General features: G+C 38.4%; 1 long non-coding RNA gene across 1 annotated transcript; it reads left to right on the forward strand.

Annotated features, from left to right (window-relative positions):
• Positions 1–3,127: 3,127 nt before the first annotated feature.
• On the forward strand, positions 3,128–20,521 carry LOC127957024 (uncharacterized). Its single transcript, XR_008153688.1, has 3 exons — positions 3,128–4,878; positions 14,740–15,757; positions 19,732–20,521. It is a non-coding gene; the product is annotated as an uncharacterized LOC127957024 (long non-coding RNA).
• Positions 20,522–23,230: the final 2,709 nt, after the last annotated feature.

Genomic DNA, 23,230 nt, shown 5'->3' on the forward strand with positions numbered 1-23,230 from the left:
ATTCCCTGGCTTATGCCGATAACATAGATACCAAATATACCACAGTAAGCTGAACTTCCGGTCCGCCATTTTGATTTATGTTGAAAACATACTTTTTCGAACTCCTCATCAACCGTATTTCCGATTTTCACCAAATTCGAATCAAGTGATCTTCAGACTATACTGATTCAAAGTTATGGATTTTGAGTCGATAGACAAAACCGTTTTCGCATACCACATCGACGAATTTGAGGCACAATGAGAAAATGACACTTGAGGCTGTATCCCTGGAATGCTTTGGCATATTGACACCAAACTTTGTGTGTGTCATTGAAAAGTCACACAGAGTACACCAAATTGATTTTATAACAGTGCCACCTATTGGTCAAGCTTGATAAGCCAAGTAATCATGCTACTAGAGGTGGTATTGTTTTTTTTGTTTTTTTTTGCCATTTCAAATACAATAATTCCAAAATTGCAGTTATTGCTCATTAATGTATTTGGTGTGATGCTTCATGCGATGCTTAGCTCCTACATTTGCCGTTGGAGTGCTTGGCCCCATAATTGCTGCTTGCAGCTATATTTATTATTCTGCTTCTTCTTCTTCTTCTTCTTCCGCCGCAAGTCTATGGCAGCCCATAGAACCGATTGCGGGAAAGTTGTATAATTTGGCACACTGATAGAGGACAGTCCCAGCATTAACTATAGCAAATTTGAAGTCTCTAACTCCAACTCTCTAGCGCCACCACTTGTCCAAACTTTCAATGTTTCTATGCTAATAACTTTTGAACCGTAAGCCAGAAAATGAAAATTCTTTTTTCTTCTGAATCCTTGGCTCATGCCAAGTCGAATGAACCCCAAAATTCAAAAATCGCAAGGTTTAGTTTTTTCGCTATTTTCAATTATTCGACAAACCTACTTTTTCGAACTCGTCCCAGACGGTTAGTCTGATTGCCACGAAAATTGTCTCAGATCATCTTCAGACCAGGCCGGCAAAAAGTTATGGAATTCAAGTTGATTCGTCCAACCGTTGTCGAATGACACGTAAACTAATTTGACGAAATGCACGCAAAAATGCACGTGAGGCTATATCTCGGCAACAGTTTGTCATATTGAGACCAAACTTGGTGTGTGTTTTAACAAGCATGAACTGAGACTACCTGCAGTGTTTCGACACAGCGCCACCTAGTGGTCAGGAGATATGAAAAATGCATATTTTGGCTTATAACTTCTGAATGGTTTGGCCAAAAATCACACAACTGGTCTCTTTAGATTTAGTGAGTCATCTCGAGTCGAATGATATCCAATTTTCCCGTGTCGGCCATTTTAGGCGTCGGCCATTTTGAATTATGTGTTAAAATGCTGTATTTTTTGAACGCAGCATCGTATCGTTTCGCAAATAATTACAAAAATATTCGGCTCCATGCCCTGAAGGTACTCAAAAAGTTTGGTGGCAGCGCCACCTTGTGGCCAATATTTATAATGAAATATCACATAAATGCTAATAACTTTTGAATAATTTAGACTATTAAAATTAAAATGGTCTCGCTATATTCTGTGGGTCATGCCGAGAGCATTGATACCAATTATGTGAAAATTGGCCATACTTCCTGTCCGCCATTTTGCTTAATGTTGAAAACCTACTTTTTCGAACTCCTCCTAGACCGTTAGTCCAATTTTCACCAAATTTGACGTGAATCATCTTCAGACCATGCTGGCAAAAAGTTATGGATTTCGTGTCGATATACGAAACAGTTCTCATTTAGCGCATCAACGAATTTGCTGGAAGGGTGCCAAAATGCATTTGAGGCTGTATCTCTGCAACGCTTTGACATATTTGCACCAAATTTTGTATGTGTCATCGCCACCTCACACTGACCATGCCACAGAAATTTGGTGACAGCGCCACTATTGGTCAAGAGTAATAAACCATTCATTAACCATGAATAATTACACTTGTAAAAATGCTAATAACTTTTTATTGCATTAGCCCATTCGAATGGAACTGGGCTCAAAATATTCCCTGGTTTATGCCGATAACATAGATACCAAATATACCATAGTAAGCTGAACTTCCGGTCCGCCATTTTGATTTATGTTGAAAACCTACTTTGTCGAACTCCTCATCAACCGTAGGTCCGATTTTCACCAAATTCGAATCAAATGATCTTCAGACTATGCTGACTCAAAGTTATGGCTTTTGAGTCGATAGACAAAACCATTTTCGCATACCACATCGACGAATTTGAGGCACAATGAGAAAATGACACTTGAGGCTGTATCCCTGGAATGCTTTGGCATATTGACACCAAACTTTGTGTGTGTCATTGAAAAGTCACACAGAGTACACCAAATTGATTTTATAACAGTGCCACCTATTGGTCAAGCTTGATAAGCCAAGTAATCATGCTACTAGAGGTGGTATTATGATTTTTTTTTTGCCATTTCAATTACAATAATTCCAAAATTGCTGTTATTGCTCATTAATGAATTTGGTGTGATGCTTCATGCGATGCTTAGCTCCTACATTTGCCGTTGGAGTGCTTGGCCCCGTAATTGCTGCTTGCAGCTATATTTATTATTATTCTTCTTCTTCTTCCGCCGCAAGTCTATGGCAGCCCATAGAACCGATTGCGGGAAAGTTGTATAATTTGGCACACTAATAGAGGACTGTCTGAACATTAACCGTAGCAAATTTGAAGTCTCTAACTCAAACTCTCTAGCGCCACCAATTGTCTAAACTTTCAAAAACTTGATGCTAATAACTCTTGAACCGTAAGCCACAAAATGGAAATTCTTTTTTCTTCTGAATCCTTGGCTGATGCCAAGTCGAATGAACCCCAAAATTCAAAAATCGCAAGGTTTAGTTTTTTCGCTATTTTCAATTATTCGAAAAACCTACTTTTTCGAACTCGTCCTAGACGGTTAGTCCGATTGCCACGAAAATTGGCTCAGATCATCTTCAGACCATTCTGGCAAAAAGTTATGGAATTCAAGTTGATTCGTCCAACTGTTGTCGAATGACACGTAAACAAATTTGACGAAAAGCACGCAAACATGCACGTGAGGCTATATCCCGGCAACCGTTTGTCATATGGAGACCAAACTTGGCGTGTGTTATAATAAGCAGGAACTGAGACTACCTGCAGTGTTTCGACACAGCGCCACCTAGTGGTCAGGAGATATGAAAAATGCATATTTTGGCTTATAACTACTGAATGGTTTGGCCAAAAATCACACAACTGGTCTCTTTAGATTCAGTGAGTCATGTCGAGTCGAATGATATCCAATTTTCCTGTGTCGGCCATTTTAGGCGTCGGCCATTTTGAATTATGTTTCAAAATGCTGTATTTTTTGAACGCAGCATCGTATCGTTTCGCAAATAATTACAAAAATATTCGGCTCCATGCCCTGAAGGTACTCAAAAAGTTTGGTGGCAGCGCCACCTTGTGGCCAATAGTTATAATGAAATATCACATAAACGCTAATAACTTTTGAATAAATTAGTCTATTAAAATTAAAATGGTCTCGCTATATTCTGTGGGTCATGCCGAGAGTATTGATACCAATAATGTGAAAATTGGCCTTACTTCCTGTCCGCCATTTTGCTTAATGTTGAAAACCTACTTTTTCGAACTCCTCCTAGACCGTTAGCCCAATTTTCACCAAATTTGACGTGAATCATCTTCAGACCATGCTGGCAAAAAGTTATGGATTTTGTGTCGATATACGTAACGGTTCTCATTTAGCGCATCAACGAATTTGCTGGAAGGGTGCCAAAATGCATTTGAGGCTGTATCTCTGCAACACTTTGACATATTTGCACCAAACTTTGTATGTGTCATCGCCACCTCACACTGACCATGCCACATAAATTTGGTAACAGCGCCACCTATTGGTCAAGAGTAATAAACCATTCATTAACCATGAGTAATTACACTTTTTAAAATGCTAATAACTTTTTAGTCCATTAGCCTATTGCAACGAAACTGGGCTCAAAATATTCCCTGGCTTATGCCGATAACATAGATACCAAATATGCCAGTGTTTACTGAAGTTCCGGTCCACCATTTTGATTTATGTGGAAAACCTACTTTTTCGAACTCCTCATGAACCGTATGTCCAATTTTCACCAAATTCGAATCAGATGATCTTCAGACTATGTTGACACAAAGTTATGGATTTTGTGTCGATAGACAAAACCGTTTTCGCATACCAAAGCGACGAAGTTGAAACACAATGACAAAATGACACTTGAGGCTGCATCTCTGGAATGCTGTGGCATATTAACACCAAACTTTGTGTGTGTCATTGAAAAGTCAAACAGAGTACACCAAATTGATTTCATAACAGTGCCACCTATTGGTCAAACTTTATAAGCCAAGTAATCATGCTACTAGAGGTGGTATTATGATTTTTTTTTTTGCCATTTCAATTACAATAATTCCAAAATTACTGTTATTGCTCATTAATGTATTTGGTGTGATGCTTCATGCCATGCTTAGCTCCTACATTTGCCGTTGGAGTGCTTGGCCCCGTAATTGCTGCTTGCAGCTATATTTAGGGGCCAAGCACCGAAGGTGCGTAGGCACCTATTGTTTTCGTTGGCGTTATTATTATTCTTCTTCTTCTTCTTCCGCCGCAAGTCTATGGCAGCCCATAGAACCGATTGCGGGAAAGTTGTATAATTTGGCACACTGATAGAGGACAGTCCCAACATTAACTATAGCAAATTTGAAGTCTCTATCTCCTACTCTCTAGCGCCACCACTTGTCCAAACTTTCAATGTTTGTATGCTAATAACTTTTGAACCGTAAGCCAGAAAATGGAAATTCTTTTTTCCTCTGAATCCTTGGCTCATGCCGAGTCGAATGGACACCAAAATTCAAAAATCGCAAGGTTTAGTTTTTTCGCTATTTTCAATTATTCGAAAAACCTACTTTTTCGAACTCGTCCTAGACGGTTAGTCCGATTGCCACGAAAATTGGCTCAGATCATCTTTAGACCATGCTGGCAAAAAGTTATGGAATTCAAGTTGATTCGTCCAACTGTTGTCGAATGACACGTAAACAAATTTGACGAAAAGCACGCAAACATGCACGTGAGGCTATATCCCGGCAACGGTTTGTCATATTGAGACCAAACTTGGCGTGTGTTATAACAAGCATGAACTGAGACTACCTGCAGTGTTTCGACACAGCGCCACCTAGTGATCAGGAGATATGAAAAATGCATATTTTGGCTTATAACTACTGAATGGTTTGGCCAAAAATCACACAACTGGTCTCTTTAGATTCAGTGAGTCATGTCGAGTCAAATGATATCCAATTTTCCTGTGTCGGCCATTTTAGGCGTCGGCCATTTTGAATTATGATTTAAAATGCTGTATTTTTTGAACGCAGCATCGTATCGTTTCGCAAATAATTACTAAAATATTCGGCTCCATGCCCTGAAGGTACTCAAAAAGTTTGGTGGCAGCGCCACCTTGTGGCCAATAGTTATAATGAAATATCACATAAATGCTAATAACTTTTGAATAAATTAGTCTATTAAAATTAAAATGGTCTCGCTATATTCTGTGGGTCATGCCGAGAGTATTGATACCAATAATGTGAAAATTGGCCTTACTTCCTGTCCGCCATTTTGCTTAATGTTGAAAACCTACTTTTTTTAACTCCTCCTAGACCGTTAGCCCAATTTTCACCAAATTTGACGTGCATCATCTTCAGACCATGCTGGCAAAAAGTTATGGATTTTGTGTCGATATACGCAACGGTTCTCATTTAGCGCATCAACGAATTTGCTGGAAGGGTGCCAAAATGCATTTGAGGCTGTATCTCTGCAACACTTTGACATATTTGCACCAAACTTTGTATGTGTCATCGCCACCTCACACTGACCATGCCACATAAATTTGGTAACAGCGCCACCTATTGGTCAAGAGTAATAAACCATTCATTAACCATGAGTAATTACACTTTTTAAAATGCTAATAACTTTTTAATGCATTAGCCTATTTGAAGGAAACTGGGCTCAAAATATTCCCTGGCTTATGCCGATAACATAGATACCAAATATACCACGGTAAGCTGAACTTCCGGTCCGCCATTTTGATTTATGTTGAAAACATACTTTTTCGAACTCCTCATCAACCGTATGTCCGATTTTCACCAAATTCGAATCAAATGATCTTCAGGCTATACTGATTCAAAGTTATGGATTTTGAGTCGATAGACAAAACCGTTTTCGCATACCACATCGACGAATTTGAGGCACAATGAGAAAATGACACTTTTCGTTGGCGTTATTATTATTCTTCTTCTTCTTCTTCCGCCGCAAGTCTATGGCAGCCCATAGAACCGTTTGCGGGAAAGTTGTATAATTTGGCACACTGATAGAGGACAGTCCCAACATTAACTATAGCAAATTTGAAGCCTCTAACTCCTACTCTCTAGCGCCACCACTTGTCCAAACTTTCAATGTTTGTATGCTAATAACTTTTGAACCGTAAGCCAGAAAATGGAAATTCTTTTTTCCTCTGAATCCTTGGCTCAAGCCAAGTCGAATGAACCCTAAAATTCAAAAATCGCAAGGTTTAGTTTTTTCGCTATTTTCAACTTTTCGAAAAACTTACTTTTTCGAACTCGTCCTAGACGGTTTGTCCGATTTTCACGAAAATTGGCTCAGATCATCAACAGACCATGCTGGCAAAAAGTTATGGAATTCAAGTTGATTCGTCCAACCGTTCTCGAATGACACGTGAAAAAATATGACGAAAAGCACGCAAAAATACACGTGAGGCTATATCTCCACAACGGTTTGGCGTATTGAGACCAAACTTGGTGTGTGTTATAATAAGCATGACCTGAGACTACCTGCAGTGTTTCGACACAGCGCCACCTAGTGGTCAGGAGATATGAAAAATGCATATTTTGGCTTATAACTTCTGAATGGTTTGGCCAAAAATTACAAAACTGGTCTCTGTAGATTCAGTGCGTCATGTCGAGTCGATTGATATCCAATTTTCCCGTGTCGGCCATTTTAGGCGTCGGCCATTTTGAATTATGTTTCAAAATGCTGTATTTTTTGAACGCATCATCGTATCGTTTCGCAAATAATTACAAAAATATTTGGCTCCATGCCCTGAAGATACTCAAAAAGTTTGGTGGCAGCGCCACCTTGTGGCCAATAGTTATAATGAAATATCCCATAAATGCTAATAACTTTTGAATAAATTAGACTATTAAAATTAAAATGGCCTCCCTATATTCTGTGGGTAAAGCCGAGAGCATTGATACCAATTATGCGAATATTGGCCATACTTCCTGTCCGCCATTTTGATTAATGTTGAAAACCTATTTTTTCGAACTCCTCCTAGACCGTTAGTCCGATTTTCACCAAATTTGACGTGTATCATCTTCAGACCATGCTGGCAAAAAGTTATGGATTTCGTGTCGATATATGAAACGGTTCTCATTAAGTGCATCAACGAATTTGTTGGAAGGGTGCCAAAATGCATTTGAGGCTGTATCTCTGCAACGCTTTGACATATTTACACCAAACTTTGTACGTGTCATCGCTACCTCACACTGACCATGCCACATAAATTTGGTAACAGCGCCACCTATTGCTCAAGAGTAATAAACCATTCATTACCCATGAATAATTACACTTATAAAAATGCTAATAACTTTTTAATGCATTAGCCTATTGCAACGAAACTGGTCTCAAAATATTCCCTGGTTTATTCCGAAAACATAGATACCAAATATGCCAGATTAAGCTGAACTTCCGGTCCGCCATTTTGATTTATGTTGAAAACCTACTTTTTGAACTCCTCATCAGCCGTTAGTCCAATTTTCACCAAAATTTAATCAGATGATCTTCAGACTGTGCTGACAAAAAGTTATGAATTTTGTGTCGATAGACAAAACCGTTTTTGCATACCACAGCGACGAACTTGAGGCACAATGACAAAATGACACTTGAGGCTGTATCTCTGCAATGCTTTGGCATATTGACACCAAACTTTGTTTGTGTCATTGAAAAGTCACACAGAGTACACCAAATTGACTTGATAACAGCACCACCTATTGGTCAATTTTGATAAGCCAGTAAATCATGCTACTAGAGGTTGTATTTATGATTTTTTTAGCCATTTCAATTACAATAATCCTAAAATTGCTGTTATTGCTCATTAATGCATTTGGTGTGATGCTCCATGCCATGCTTAGCTCCTACATTTGCCGTTGGAGTGCTTGGCCCCGTAATTGCTGCTTGCAGCTATATTTATTATTATTATTCTTCCTCTTCTTCCACCCCAAGTCTATGGTAGCCCATAGAACCGATTGCGGGAAAGTTGTATAATTTGGCACACTAATAGAGGACTGTCTGAACATTAACCGTAGCAAATTTGAAGTCTCTAACTCAAACTCTCTAGCGCCACCAATTGTCTAAACTTTCAAAAACTTGATGCTAATAACTCTTGAACCGTAAGCCACAAAATGAAAATTCTTTTTTCCTGTGATTCCTTGGCTCATGCCGAGTCGAATGGACACCGAAATTCAAAAATTGCAAGGTTTAGTTTTTTCGCTATCGTCAATTGATCGTAAAACCTACTTTTTCGAACTCGTCCTAGGCCGTTGCACCGATTGTCACGAAAATTGAATCAGATAATCTTCAGACCATGCTGGCAAAAAGTTATGGAATTCAAGTTGATTTCTCAAACCGTTTCCGAATAGCTCATGAACGAATTCTTCGAAAAGCACGCAAACGTGAACGTGAGGCTATATCTCCGCAACGGTTTGGCCTATTGAGACCAATCTTGGTGGGTCTTATAACAACCATTCCCTGGGACTACCTGCAGTGTTTCGGCGCTGTGCCCCCTAGTGGTCAGGAGATATGAAAAATGCATGTTTTTGCTCATAACTTCTGAACGGTTTTGCCAAAAATCACAAAAGTGGTGTCTTTAGATTCAGTGCATCATTCCGAGTCGAATGATACCGAATTTTCCCAATTCGGCCATTTTGGGCGTCGGCCATTTTGAATTTAGTTGTAAATTGCTGTATCTTAAGAATGAAGTTCCGTATCGTTTCGCAAATAATTACAAAAATGTCCGGCTCCATGCCCTGAATGTACACAAAAAAATTGGGGGCAGCGCCACCTTGTGGTCAATAGTTATAACGATTTTTCGAAAAATGCTAATAACTTTTGCATACATTAGCCTATTGTAACAAAACTGATGTTGATAGATTCCTTGGGTCATGCCGAGAACACCGATACCCCATTTGTCAATTTTGGTAAAATTTCCTGTCCGCCATTTTGATTCATGTTGAAAACCTACTTTTTCGAACTCCTCCTAGACCGTTGCTCAGATTTTCACCAAATTTGATTTGGATCATCTTCAGACCATGCTGGCAAAAAGTTATGGAATTTGTGTCGATACACGTAACCGTTTTCAATTAGCGTACCAACGAATTTGCTGGAAAGATGCCAAACTGCATCTGAGGCTGTATCTCTGCAAAGGTTGGAGATATTTACACAAAACTTAATATGTGACATTGTCACATCACATTGACCACGCCACATCATTTTGGTCACAGCGCCACCTATTGGTCAAGAGTAATAAACCAATCAATAACCGCTAATTATTACATTTCCAATAATGCTAATAACTTTTGATTGCATTAGCCTATTATCATGAAACATGTCTCAAAATGTTCCTTGGGACATGCCGACAACATACATACCAATTATGTCATATTAAGCAAAACTTCCTGTCCGCCATTTTGATTCATGTTGAAAACCTTTTTTTTTAAACTCATCCTCAACCGTTTGTCTGATTTTCACCAAAATTGAATCAGATCATCTTCAGACCGTGCTGACAAAAAGTTATGGATTTCGTGTCAATAGACGAAACCGTTTTTGTACAGCGCTGCTTCAGATGTCAGGCATCTTCACAAAATGAGTCTGAGGCTATATCTCTGCAAAGCTTTGTTGTAATTAAGCCAAACTTGTGTGTGCCATTGTCTAACATGGAGAATAGGCTCACAGACACTCACACACAGAAATGAAATGGTTCAACTATTATATGAATAATCAATAAGCATGATTACACACACACACACACACACACACAGAGAGAAGTACATGCCCACACATTTTGTTGTATGTAGATATTTGAAATAAATTATAGGTGACACACAACTCACAGAAAGACTTCTTTTCTTACATTTCTATGTCAGGTTTCATTGCATTCATATTCTGACATAATAGTAAACATTTGATATACATGTATGAATAAATTGTTGAACTTTCACTCAATGTGATCTTAAATGCTTGAACAGTAATATTAAATAATAGTAATATATATTTTTCTAGATGAATCAATCATCGAGACAATGAACTGTAATGTTTTAGTCTTTAGTGAGCCCATTAGTGGTCTTCCAGTGACATCTAGTGGTCGTAAATGCAATTTATCATACAACACTGTCTCTTTAACCTTTATAACTGTTATATGTTGTCTTAATTTCATTCCAAAGAAGCATACGCAATTTATGTATAATTTCACAGTCTAGATAATAGTACTGCACTGATTTTAAATAACCTAGATATGGCTGACAGTAAAAGAATAGAACAGAATTACAGACACACACAAACATGAAATGTTTAAACTACTATATTAATACTCAATAAGCATGCTTAAACCCACACACAGATGCACACATTTTGTTATATATATAGATAATTAAAATAAATGATGGGTGATAAAACCTATTGCAAGTCTTCTGTTTTTATGGGCTTCTATGTCATTTTTCAGGTTTCATTGCAATCATAATCTGGCATAATTATAAACATTAGATATATCTGTATGAATAAATTGGTAAACTTTGACTCAATGTGATCTGAAATGCTTGAACAGTAATATTAAATAATAGTAATATACATTTTTTCTAGATGAATCCCTCAACAAGCCCATAAACTGTAATGTTTTAGTCTTTAGTGAGCTCATTAGTGGTCTTCCGGTGACATCTAGTGGTTATAATTGCAATTTTTTATTCAACACTGGGTTTTGAAGCTTTATAAATATTCCAGTGTTCTTTTTTACCTAATCTCTGTTAAATTTTGCCTGATTGTTTAGAAAAAATACAGATCTAATGCATGTGTGATTATATTACCCCCTTTTTTTTTGCAGTTTAATGCCATTCACAACAGAAATCTTTTGTTTTTTAGGCCATTTTAACTGTTATAGCACCAGCTATTTTCTGATCTTAATGAAACTTTGCATGCTTGGTGGGTCATCTTTCACATGTTATAACCAAGTTTCATAAAGTTTTGAGTTTTTGTTTCAGTTTTATAGGCTTTAGGTTACATGTGGCCACGGCCCTTTCCTAAATGACCTCTTATAGCTAACCAAAGGACAAAATGCAACATATTTTTGAAAATTATTGATCTAGAGAGTCCAGAGAATATTATTGCAGTGGTTTGATCAAGACTGAACAAAAAACCAGGTGACCCAAAACATTCAAATTCGTGGACCAATTTTACGAAAAAGGCTATAACTCGGGAACAAAATGAGATATCTTCACCAAACTCAGAACTCATATGCATGAACAAAAACTTTAGTCAAATTATTATTTTTTTTCCATATCTGCCACTTGGTGGCGCTACAGGATGAAAAAAATCAAATGGCTATAACTAAGCAACCGTTGATCCAATCAACTTGAAAATTGATATGGCCCAATGTGGCACAAGTGCTCTATGAGGAATGTCACTTATCTTAAAAAACATGGCCGCCATTGGCCAAACAACTTTAAGCACCTATTTGACAAGGTTAATGGAAGTCGATCGGAACGAAACTCGGTGGGCATGTTCGACTCATTGCCCTAAAGGTCTGTAAGTATTTTGAAAGAAATTGCCCACAACATTGTCACCTCCCACAGAACACAACAAAGCGATTTGATTACAGCGCCACCTATTTTCCAAAAATGATAATGCATCATTTTACTGGAGTTTTACTGGCTGTTTCAATTACACTCTTCCAATAATTGCTTTTCTTACTCGTTGCATTTGGTCTGATGCTCCATGCCATGCTTAGCTCCTCGCTGTGGAACTTTTATTAACCATTTTCAGCCATTTCAATTACAATCATGCAATTATTAATTTCATTATTCATTGTTGCATTTGGTCTGATGCTACATATGCTTAGCTCCTGATGTTGCCGCTGGAATGCTTGGCCCCGTGATTGCTGCTTGCAGCTATATTTAGGGGCCAAGCACCGAAGGTGCGTAGGCACCTATTGTTTTCGTTGGCGTTATTATTAGGGGCCAAGCACCGAAGGTGCGTAGGCACCTATTGTTTTCGTTGGCGTTATTATTAGGGGCCAAGCACCGAAGGTGCGTAGGCACCTATTGTTTCCGTTGGCGTTATTAGGGGCCAAGCACCGAAGGTGCGTAGGCACCTATTGTTTTCGTTGGCGTTATTATTATTCTTCTTCTTCTTCCGCCGCAAGTCTATGGCAGCCCATAGAACCGATTGCGGGAAAGTTGTATAATTTGGCACACTGATAGAGGACAATCCCACCATTAACTATAGCTAATTTGAAGTCTCTAACTCCTTCTCTCTAGCGCCACCACTTGTCCAAACTTTCAATGTTTGTATGCTAATAACTTTTGAACCGTAAGCCAGAAAATGGAAATTCTTTTTTGCTCTGAATCCTTGGCTCATGCCAAGTCGAATGAACCCCAAAATTCAAAAATCGCAAGGTTTAGTTTTTTCGCTATTTTCAATTTTTCCAAAAACCTACTTTTTCGAACTCGTCCTAGACGGTTAGTCCGATTGCCACAAAAATTGGCTCAGATCATCTTCAGACCATGTTGGCAAAAAGTTATGGAATTTAAGTTGATTCGTCCAACCGTTGTCGAATGACACGTAAACAAATTTGACGAAAAGCACGCAAACATGCACGTGAGGCTATATCCCGGCAACGGTTTGTCATATTGAGACCAAACTTGGCGTGTGTTATAACAAGCATGAACTGAGACTACCTGTTGTGTTTCGACACAGCGCCACCTAGTGGTCAGGAGATATGAAAAATGCATATTTTGGCTTATAACTACTGAATGGTTTGGCCAAAAATCACACAACTGGTCTCTTTAGATTCAGTGAGTCATGTCGAGTCGAATGATATCCAATTTTCCTGTGTCGGCCATTTTAGGCGTCGGCCATTTTGAATTATGTTTCAAAATGCTGTATTTTTTGAACGCAGCATCGTATCGTTTCACAAATAATTACAAAAATATTCGGCTCCATGCCCTGAAGGTACTCAAAAAGTTTGGTGGCAGCGCCACCTTGTGGCCAATAGTTATAATGAAATATCACATAAACGCTAATAACTTTTGAATAAATTAGTCTATTAAAATTAAAATGGTCTCGCTATATTCTGTGGGTCATGCCGAGAGTATTGATACCAATAATGTGAAAATTGGCCTTACTTCCTGTCCGCCATTTTGCTTAATGTTGAAAACCTACTTTTTCGAACTCCTCCTAGACCGTTAGCCCAATTTTCACCAAATTTGACGTGAATCATCTTCAGACCATGCTGGCAAAAAGTTATGGATTTTGTGTCGATATACGTAACGGTTCTCATTTAGCGCATCAACGAATTTGCTGGAAGGGTGCCAAAATGCATTTGAGGCTGTATCTCTGCAACACTTTGACATATTTGCACCAAACTTTGTATGTGTCATCGCCACCTCACACTGACCATGCCACATAAATTTGGTAACAGCGCCACCTATTGGTCAAGAGTAATAAACCATTCATTAACCATGAGTAATTACACTTTTTAAAATGCTAATAACTTTTTAGTCCATTAGCCTATTGCAACGAAACTGGGCTCAAAATATTCCCTGGCTTATGCCGATAACATAGATACCAAATATGCCAGTGTTTACTGAAGTTCCGGTCCACCATTTTGATTTATGTGGAAAACCTACTTTTTCGAACTCCTCATGAACCGTATGTCCAATTTTCACCAAATTCGAATCAGATGATCTTCAGACTATGTTGACACAAAGTTATGGATTTTGTGTCGATAGACAAAACCGTTTTCGCATACCAAAGCGACGAAGTTGAAACACAATGACAAAATGACACTTGAGGCTGCATCTCTGGAATGCTGTGGCATATTAACACCAAACTTTGTGTGTGTCATTGAAAAGTCAAACAGAGTACACCAAATTGATTTCATAACAGTGCCACCTATTGGTCAAACTTTATAAGCCAAGTAATCATGCTACTAGAGGTGGTATTATGATTTTTTTTTTGCCATTTCAATTACAATAATTCCAAAATTACTGTTATTGCTCATTAATGTATTTGGTGTGATGCTTCATGCCATGCTTAGCTCCTACATTTGCCGTTGGAGTGCTTGGCCCCGTAATTGCTGCTTGCAGCTATATTTATTATTATTCTGCTTCTTCTTCTTCTTCTTCTTCCGCCGCAAGTCTATGGCAGCCCATAGAACCGATTGCGGGAAAGTTGTATAATTTGGCACACTGATAGAGGACAGTCCCAGCATTAACTATAGCAAATTTGAAGTCTCTAACTCCAACTCTCTAGCGCCACCACTTGTCCAAACTTTCAATGTTTCTATGCTAATAACTTTTGAACCGTAAGCCAGAAAATGAAAATTCTTTTTTCTTCTGAATCCTTGGCTCATGCCAAGTCGAATGAACCCCAAAATTCAAAAATCGCAAGGTTTAGTTTTTTCGCTATTTTCAATTATTCGAAAAACCTACTTTTTCGAACTCGTCCTAGACGGTTAGTCCGATTGCCACGAAAATTGGCTCAGATCATCTTCAGACCATGCTGGCAAAAAGTTATGGAATTCAAGTTGATTCGTCCAACTGTTGTCGAATGACACGTAAACAAATTTGACGAAAAGCACGCAAACATGCACGTGAGGCTATATCCCGGCAACGGTTTGTCATATTGAGACCAAACTTGCCGTGTGTTATAACAAGCATGAACTGAGACTACCTGCAGTGTTTCGAAACAGCGCCACCTAGTGGTCAGGAGATATGAAAAATGCATATTTTGGCTTATAACTACTGAATGGTTTGGCCAAAAATCACACAACTGGTCTCTTTAGATTCAGTGAGTCATGTCGAGTCAAATGATATCCAATTTTCCCGTGTCGGCCATTTTAGGCGTCGGCCATTTTGAATTATGATTTAAAATGCTGTATTTTTTGAACGCAGCATCGTATCGTTTCGCAAATAATTACAAAAATATTCGGCTCCATGCCCTGAAGGTACTCAAAAAGTTTGGTGGCAGCGCCACCTTGTGGCCAATAGTTATAATGAAATATCACATAAATGCTAATAACTTTTGAATAAATTAGTCTATTAAAATTAAAATGGTCTCGCTATATTCTGTGGGTCATGCCGAGAGTATTGATACCAATAATGTGAAAATTGGCCTTACTTCCTGTCCGCCATTTTGCTTAATGTTGAAAACCTACTTTTTCGAACTCCTCCTAGACCGTTAGCCCAATTCTCACCAAATTTGACGTGAATCATCTTCAGACCATGCTGGCAAAAAGTTATGGATTTCGTGTCGATATACGTAACGGTTCTCATTTAGCGCATCAACGAATTTGCTGGAAGGGTGCCAAAATGCATTTGAGGCTGTATCTCTGCAACACTTTGACATATTTGCACCAAACTTTGTATGTGTCATCGCCACCTCACACTGACCATGCCACATAAATTTGGTAACTGCGCCACCTATTGGTCGAGATTAATAAACCATTCATTAACCATGAGTAATTACACTTTTTAAAATGCTAATAACTTTTTAATGCATTAGCCTATTTGAAGGAAACTGGGCTCAAAATATTCCCTGGCTTATGCCGATAACATAGATACCAAATATACCACGGTAAGCTGAACTTCCGGTCCGCCATTTTGATTTATGTTGAAAACATACTTTTTCGAACTCCTGATCAACCGTTTGTCCGATTTTCACCAAATTCGAATCAAATGATCTTCAGGCTATACTGATTCAAAATTATGGATTTTGAGTCGATAGACAAAACCGTTTTCGCATACCACATCGACGAATTTGAGGCACAATGAGAAAATGACACTTGAGGCTGTATCCCTGGAATGCTTTGGCATATTGACACCAAACTTTGTGTGTGTCATTGAAAAGTCACACAGAGTACACCAAATTGATTTTATAACAGTGTCACCTATTGGTCAAGCTTGATAAACCAAGTAATCATGCTACTAGAGGTGGTATTGGTGTTTTTTTTTTTTTTTTGCCATTTCAAATACAATAATTCCAAAATTGCTGTTATTGCTCATTAATGTATTTGGTGTGATGCTTTATGCGATGCTTAGCTACTACATTTGCCGTTGGAGTGCTTGGCCCCGTAATTGCTGCTTGCAGCTATATTTATTATTCTTCTTCTTCTTCCGCCGCAAGTCTATGGCAGCCCATAGAACCGTTTGCGGGAAAGTTGTATAATTTGGCACACTGATAGAGGACAGTCCCAACATTAACTATAGCAAATTTGAAGCCTCTAACTCCTACTCTCTAGCGCCACCACTTGTCCAAACTTTCAATGTTTGTATGCTAATAACTTTTGAACCGTAAGCCAGAAAATGGAAATTCCTTTTTCCTCTGAATCCTTGGCTCAGGCCAAGTCGAATGAACCCCAAAATTCAAAAATCGCAAGGTTTAGTTTTTTCGCTATTTTCAATTATTCGAAAAACCTACTTTTTCGAACTCGTCCTAGACGGTTAGTCCGATTGCCACGAAAATTGGCTCAGATCATCTTCAGACCATGCTGGCAAAAAGTTATGGAATTCAAGTTGATTCGTCCAACTGTTGTCGAATGACACGTAAACAAATTTGACAAAAAGCATGCAAACATGCACGTGAGGCTATATCCCGGCAACGGTTTGTCATATTGAGACCAAACTTGGCGTGTGTTATAACAAGCATGAACTGAGACTACCTGCTGTGTTTCGACACAGCGCCACCTAGTGGTCAGGAGATATGAAAAATGCATATTTTGGCTTATAACTACTGAATGGTTTGGCCAAAAATCACACAACTGGTCTCTTTAGATTCAGTGAGTCATGGCGAGTCGAATGATATCCAATTTTCCTGTGTCGGCCATTTTAGGCGTCGGCCATTTTGAATTATGTTTCAAAATGCTGTATTTTTTGAACGCAGCATCGTATCGTTTCGCAAATAATTACAAAAATATTCGGCTCCATGCCCTGAAGGTACTCAAAAAGTTTGGTGGCAGCGCCACCTTGTGGCCAATAGTTATAATGAAATATCACATAAACGCTAATAACTTTTGAATAAATTAGTCTATTAAAATTAAAATGGTCTCGCTATATTCTGTGGGTCATGCCGAGAGCATTGATACCAATTATGTGAAAATTGGCCATACTTCCTGTCCGCCATTTTGCTTAATGTTGAAAACCTACTTTTTCGAACTCCTCCTAGACCGTTAGTCCAATTTTCACCAAATTTGACGTGAATCATCTTCAGACCATGCTGGCAAAAAGTTATGGATTTTGTGTCGATATACGTAACGGTGCTCATTTAGCGCATCAACGAATTTGCTGGAAGGGTGCCAAAATGCATTTGAGGCTGTATCTCTGCAACACTTTGACATATTTGCACCAAACTTTGTATGTGTCATCGCCACCTCACACTGACCATGCCACATAAATTTGGTAACAGCGCCACCTATTGGTCAAGAGTAATAAACCATTCATTAACCATGAGTAATTACACTTTTTAAAATGCTAATAACTTTTTAGTCCATTAGCCTATTGCAACGAAACTGGGCTCAAAATATTCCCTGGCTTATGCCGATAACATAGATACCAAATATGCCAGTGTTTACTGAAGTTCCGGTCCACCATTTTGATTTATGTGGAAAACCTACTTTTTCGAACTCCTCATGAACCGTATGTCCAATTTTCACCAAATTCGAATCAGATGATCTTCAGACTATGTTGACACAAAGTTATGGATTTTGTGTCGATAGACAAAACCGTTTTCGCATACCAAAGCGACGAAGTTGAAACACAATGACAAAATGACACTTGAGGCTGCATCTCTGGAATGCTGTGGCATATTAACACCAAACTTTGTGTGTGTCATTGAAAAGTCAAACAGAGTACACCAAATTGATTTCATAACAGTGCCACCTATTGGTCAAACTTTATAAGCCAAGTAATCATGCTACTAGAGGTGGTATTATGATTTTTTTTTTGCCATTTCAATTACAATAATTCCAAAATTACTGTTATTGCTCATTAATGTATTTGGTGTGATGCTTCATGCCATGCTTAGCTCCTACATTTGCCGTTGGAGTGCTTGGCCCCGTAATTGCTGCTTGCAGCTATATTTATTATTCTTCTTCTTCTTCTTCTTCCGCCGCAAGTCTATGGCAGCCCATAGAACCGTTTGCGGGAAAGTTGTATAATTTGGCACACTGATAGAGGACAGTCCCAACATTAACTATAGCAAATTTGAAGCCTCTAACTCCTACTCTCTAGCGCCACCACTTGTCCAAACTTTCAATGTTTGTATGCTAATAACTTTTGAACCGTAAGCCAGAAAATGGAAATTCTTTTTTCCTCTGAATCCTTGGCTCAGGCCAAGTCGAATGAACCCTAAAATTCAAAAATCGCAAGGTTTAGTTTTTTCGCTATTTTTAATTATTCGAAAAACCTACTTTTTCGAACTCGTCCTAGACGGTTAGTCCGATTGCCACGAAAATTGGCTCAGATCATCTTCAGACCATGCTGGCAAAAAGTTATGGAATTCAAGTTGATTCGTCCAACTGTTGTCGAATGACACGTAAACAAATTTGACGAAAAGCACGCAAACATGCACGTGAGGCTATATCCCGGCAACGGTTTGTCATATTGAGACCAAACTTGGCGTGTGTTATAACAAGCATGAACTGAGACTACCTGCAGTGTTTCGACACAGCGCCACCTAGTGGTCAGGAGATATGAAAAATGCATATTTTGGCTTATAACTACTGAATGGTTTGGCCAAAAATCACACAACTGGTCTCTTTAGATTCAGTGAGTCATGTCGAGTCGAATGATATCCAATTTTCCTGTGTCGGCCATTTTAGGCGTCGGCCATTTTGAATTATGTTTCAAAATGCTGTATTTTTTGAACGCAGCATCGTATCGTTTCGCAAATAATTACAAAAATATTCGGCTCCATGCCCTGAAGGTACTCAAAAAGTTTGGTGGCAGCGCCACCTTGTGGCCAATAGTTATAATGAAATATCACATAAACGCTAATAACTTTTGAATAAATTAGTCTATTAAAATTAAAATGGTCTCGCTATATTCTGTGGGTCATGCCGAGAGTATTGATACCAATAATGTGAAAATTGGCCTTACTTCCTGTCCACCATTTTGCTTAATGTTGAAAACCTACTTTTTCGAACTCCTCCTAGACCGTTAGCCCAATTTTCACCAAATTTGACGTGAATCATCTTCAGACCATGCTGGCAAAAAGTTATGGATTTTGTGTCGATATACGTAACTGTTCTCATTTAGCGCATCAACAAATTTGCTGGAAGGGTGCCAAAATGCATTTGAGGCTGTATCTCTGCAACACTTTGACATATTTGCACCAAACTTTGTATGTGTCATCGCCACCTCACACTGACCATGCCACATAAATTAGGTAACAGCGCCACCTATTGGTCAAGAGTAATAAACCATTCATTAACCATGAGTAATTACACTTTTTAAAATGCTAATAACTTTTTAGTCCATTAGCCTATTGCAAAGAAACTGGGCTCAAAATATTCCCTGGCTTATGCCGATAACATAGATACCAAATATGCCAGTGTTTACTGAAGTTCCGGTCCACCATTTTGATTTATGTGGAAAACCTACTTTTTCGAACTCCTCATGAACCGTATGTCCAATTTTCACCAAATTCGAATCAGATGATCTTCAGACTATGTTGACACAAAGTTATGGATTTTGTGTCGATAGACAAAACCGTTTTCGCATACCAAAGCGACGAAGTTGAAACACAATGACAAAATGACACTTGAGGCTGCATCTCTGGAATGCTGTGGCATATTAACACCAAACTTTGTGTGTGTCATTGAAAAGTCAAACAGAGTACACCAAATTGATTTCATAACAGTGCCACCTATTGGTCAAACTTTATAAGCCAAGTAATCATGCTACTAGAGGTGGTATTATGATTTTTTTTTTGCCATTTCAATTACAATAATTCCAAAATTACTGTTATTGCTCATTAATGTATTTGGTGTGATGCTTCATGCCATGCTTAGCTCCTACATTTGCCGTTGGAGTGCTTGGCCCCGTAATTGCTGCTTGCAGCTATATTTCTTCTTCTTCTTCTTCTTCCGCCGCAAGTCTATGGCAGCCCATAGAACCGTTTGCGGGAAAGTTGTATAATTTGGCACACTGATAGAGGACTGTCCCAACATTAACTATAGCAAATTTGAAGCCTCTAACTCCTACTCTCTAGCGCCACCACTTGTCCAAACTTTCAATGTTTGTATGCTAATAACTTTTGAACCGTAAGCCAGAAAATGGAAATTCTTTTTTCTTCTGAATCCTTGGCTCAGGCCAAGTCGAATGAACCCTAAAATTCAAAAATCGCAAGGTTTAGTTTTTTCGCTATTTTCAATTATTCGAAAAACCTACTTTTTCGAACTCGTCCTAGACGGTTAGTCCGATTGCCACGAAAATTGGCTCAGATCATCTTCAGACCATGCTGGCAAAAAGTTATGGAATTCAAGTTGATTCGTCCAACTGTTGTCGAATGACACGTAAACAAATTTGACGAAAAGCACGCAAACATGCACGTGAGGCTATATCCCGGCAACGGTTTGTCATATTGAGACCAAACTTGGCGTGTGTTATAACAAGCATGAACTGAGACTACCTGCAGTGTTTCGACACAGCGCCACCTAGTGGTCAGGAGATATGAAAAATGCATATTTTGGCTTATAACTACTGAATGGTTTGGCCAAAAATCACACAACTGGTCTCTTTAGATTCAGTGAGTCATGTCGAGTCAAATGATATCCAATTTTCCTGTGTCGGCCATTTTAGGCGTCGTCCATTTTGAATTATGATTTAAAATGCTGTATTTTTTGAACGCAGCATCGTATCGTTTCGCAAATAATTACAAAAATATTCGGCTCCATGCCCTGAAGGTACTCAAAAAGTTTGGTGGCAGCGCCACCTTGTGGCCAATAGTTATAATGAAATATCACATAAATGCTAATAACTTTTGAATAAATTAGTCTATTAAAATTAAAATGGTCTCGCTATATTCTGTGGGTCATGCCGAGAGTATTGATACCAATAATGTGAAAATTGGCCTTACTTCCTGTCCGCCATTTTGCTTAATGTTGAAAACCTACTTTTTTTAACTCCTCCTAGACCGTTAGCCCAATTTTCACCAAATTTGACGTGCATCATCTTCAGACCATGCTGGCAAAAAGTTATGGATTTTGTGTCGATATACGCAACGGTTCTCATTTAGCGCATCAACGAATTTGCTGGAAGGGTGCCAAAATGCATTTGAGGCTGTATCTCTGCAACACTTTGACATATTTGCACCAAACTTTGTATGTGTCATCGCCACCTCACACTGACCATGCCACATAAATTTGGTAACAGCGCCACCTATTGGTCAAGAGTAATAAACCATTCATTAACCATGAGTAATTACACTTTTTAAAATGCTAATAACTTTTTAATGCATTAGCCTATTTGAAGGAAACTGGGCTCAAAATATTCCCTGGCTTATGCCGATAACATAGATACCAAATATACCACGGTAAGCTGAACTTCCGGTCCGCCATTTTGATTTATGTTGAAAACATACTTTTTCGAACTCCTCATCAACCGTATGTCCGATTTTCACCAAATTCGAATCAAATGATCTTCAGGCTATACTGATTCAAAGTTATGGATTTTGAGTCGATAGACAAAACCGTTTTCGCATACCACATCGACGAATTTGAGGCACAATGAGAAAATTACACTTGAGGCTGTATCCCTGGAATGCTTTGGCATATTGACACCAAACTTTGTGTGTGTCATTGAAAAGTCACACAGAGTACACCAAATTGATTTTATAACAGTGTCACCTATTGGTCAAGCTTGATAAACCAAGTAATCATGCTACTAGAGGTGGTATTGGTGTTTTTTTGCCATTTCAAATACAATAATTCCAAAATTGCTGTTATTGCTCATTAATGTATTTGGTGTGATGCTTTATGCGATGCTTAGCTACTACATTTGCCGTTGGAGTGCTTGGCCCCGTAATTGCTGCTTGCAGCTATATTTATTATTGTTTTATGTCACCTCATACTTCAGCTTCTCATCAAATCTTCTGACCAATTAAATGCTCTCTAGAATCCAAAGCTTCTGCCCCTAAACTTTAAATAGATGCTGAAGCTGCAGCTGAGATCATTCATTTTTTCACAGTGTTCGAATTTTCACAATGTAGGCAACAGGGAATGGTTCAGACAGTGTTCTTTGTGGAACTGTATACCAAAAAAAAAAAGAACCTGAGAGTATGTATTGTTTTTACAACAATACAGTGTTTAAAATATTGTAAACGCCACTATTTTTTCCCAGGTCATATATTTCTAAAGGTAGACATGACATTTTCACCAGATGTCGGTATCAAACCAAGTAATCCACAAATAAAATAAAACAAATATGTTCAGATTTTAAGTCATGTGTATTAAAATGGAATGCACAGGGAAAAAGTATTGAACTTCAACAGAGTCTTGAAGGTTCTGTGAGCATCTTCTATGAACTCTGATCTTTAGTTCTTATTTTCTGTTGGATTCAAGTCAGATGATTGGCTGGCCATTCTAGCAGCTTTATTTTCTTTTTCTGAAACCAATCAAAAGTTTCCTAGGCTGTGTTTGGGATCATTGTCTTGCTGAAATGTCCACTCTTTTCATCTTCATCATCCTGGTACTGTAGGTGTTGGGACTGAACCAGCTAATAATAATTTCCACTGACTAGTGGCAAGATTGCTTTTTAATTAGGCCTACTGATAGATTTCAGCTGATGTCTTGGCTTTCCTTGCATTTTTGCTCCCTTTCTTCATGTGTCCAATACTTTTTCCCTGCGTCATTCCATTTTATTATACATAACTTAATTTCTGAACT

This window comes from Carassius gibelio, chromosome B5 (assembly GCF_023724105.1).
Source record: "Carassius gibelio isolate Cgi1373 ecotype wild population from Czech Republic chromosome B5, carGib1.2-hapl.c, whole genome shotgun sequence".
NCBI classification, from domain to species: domain Eukaryota; kingdom Metazoa; phylum Chordata; class Actinopteri; order Cypriniformes; family Cyprinidae; genus Carassius; species Carassius gibelio.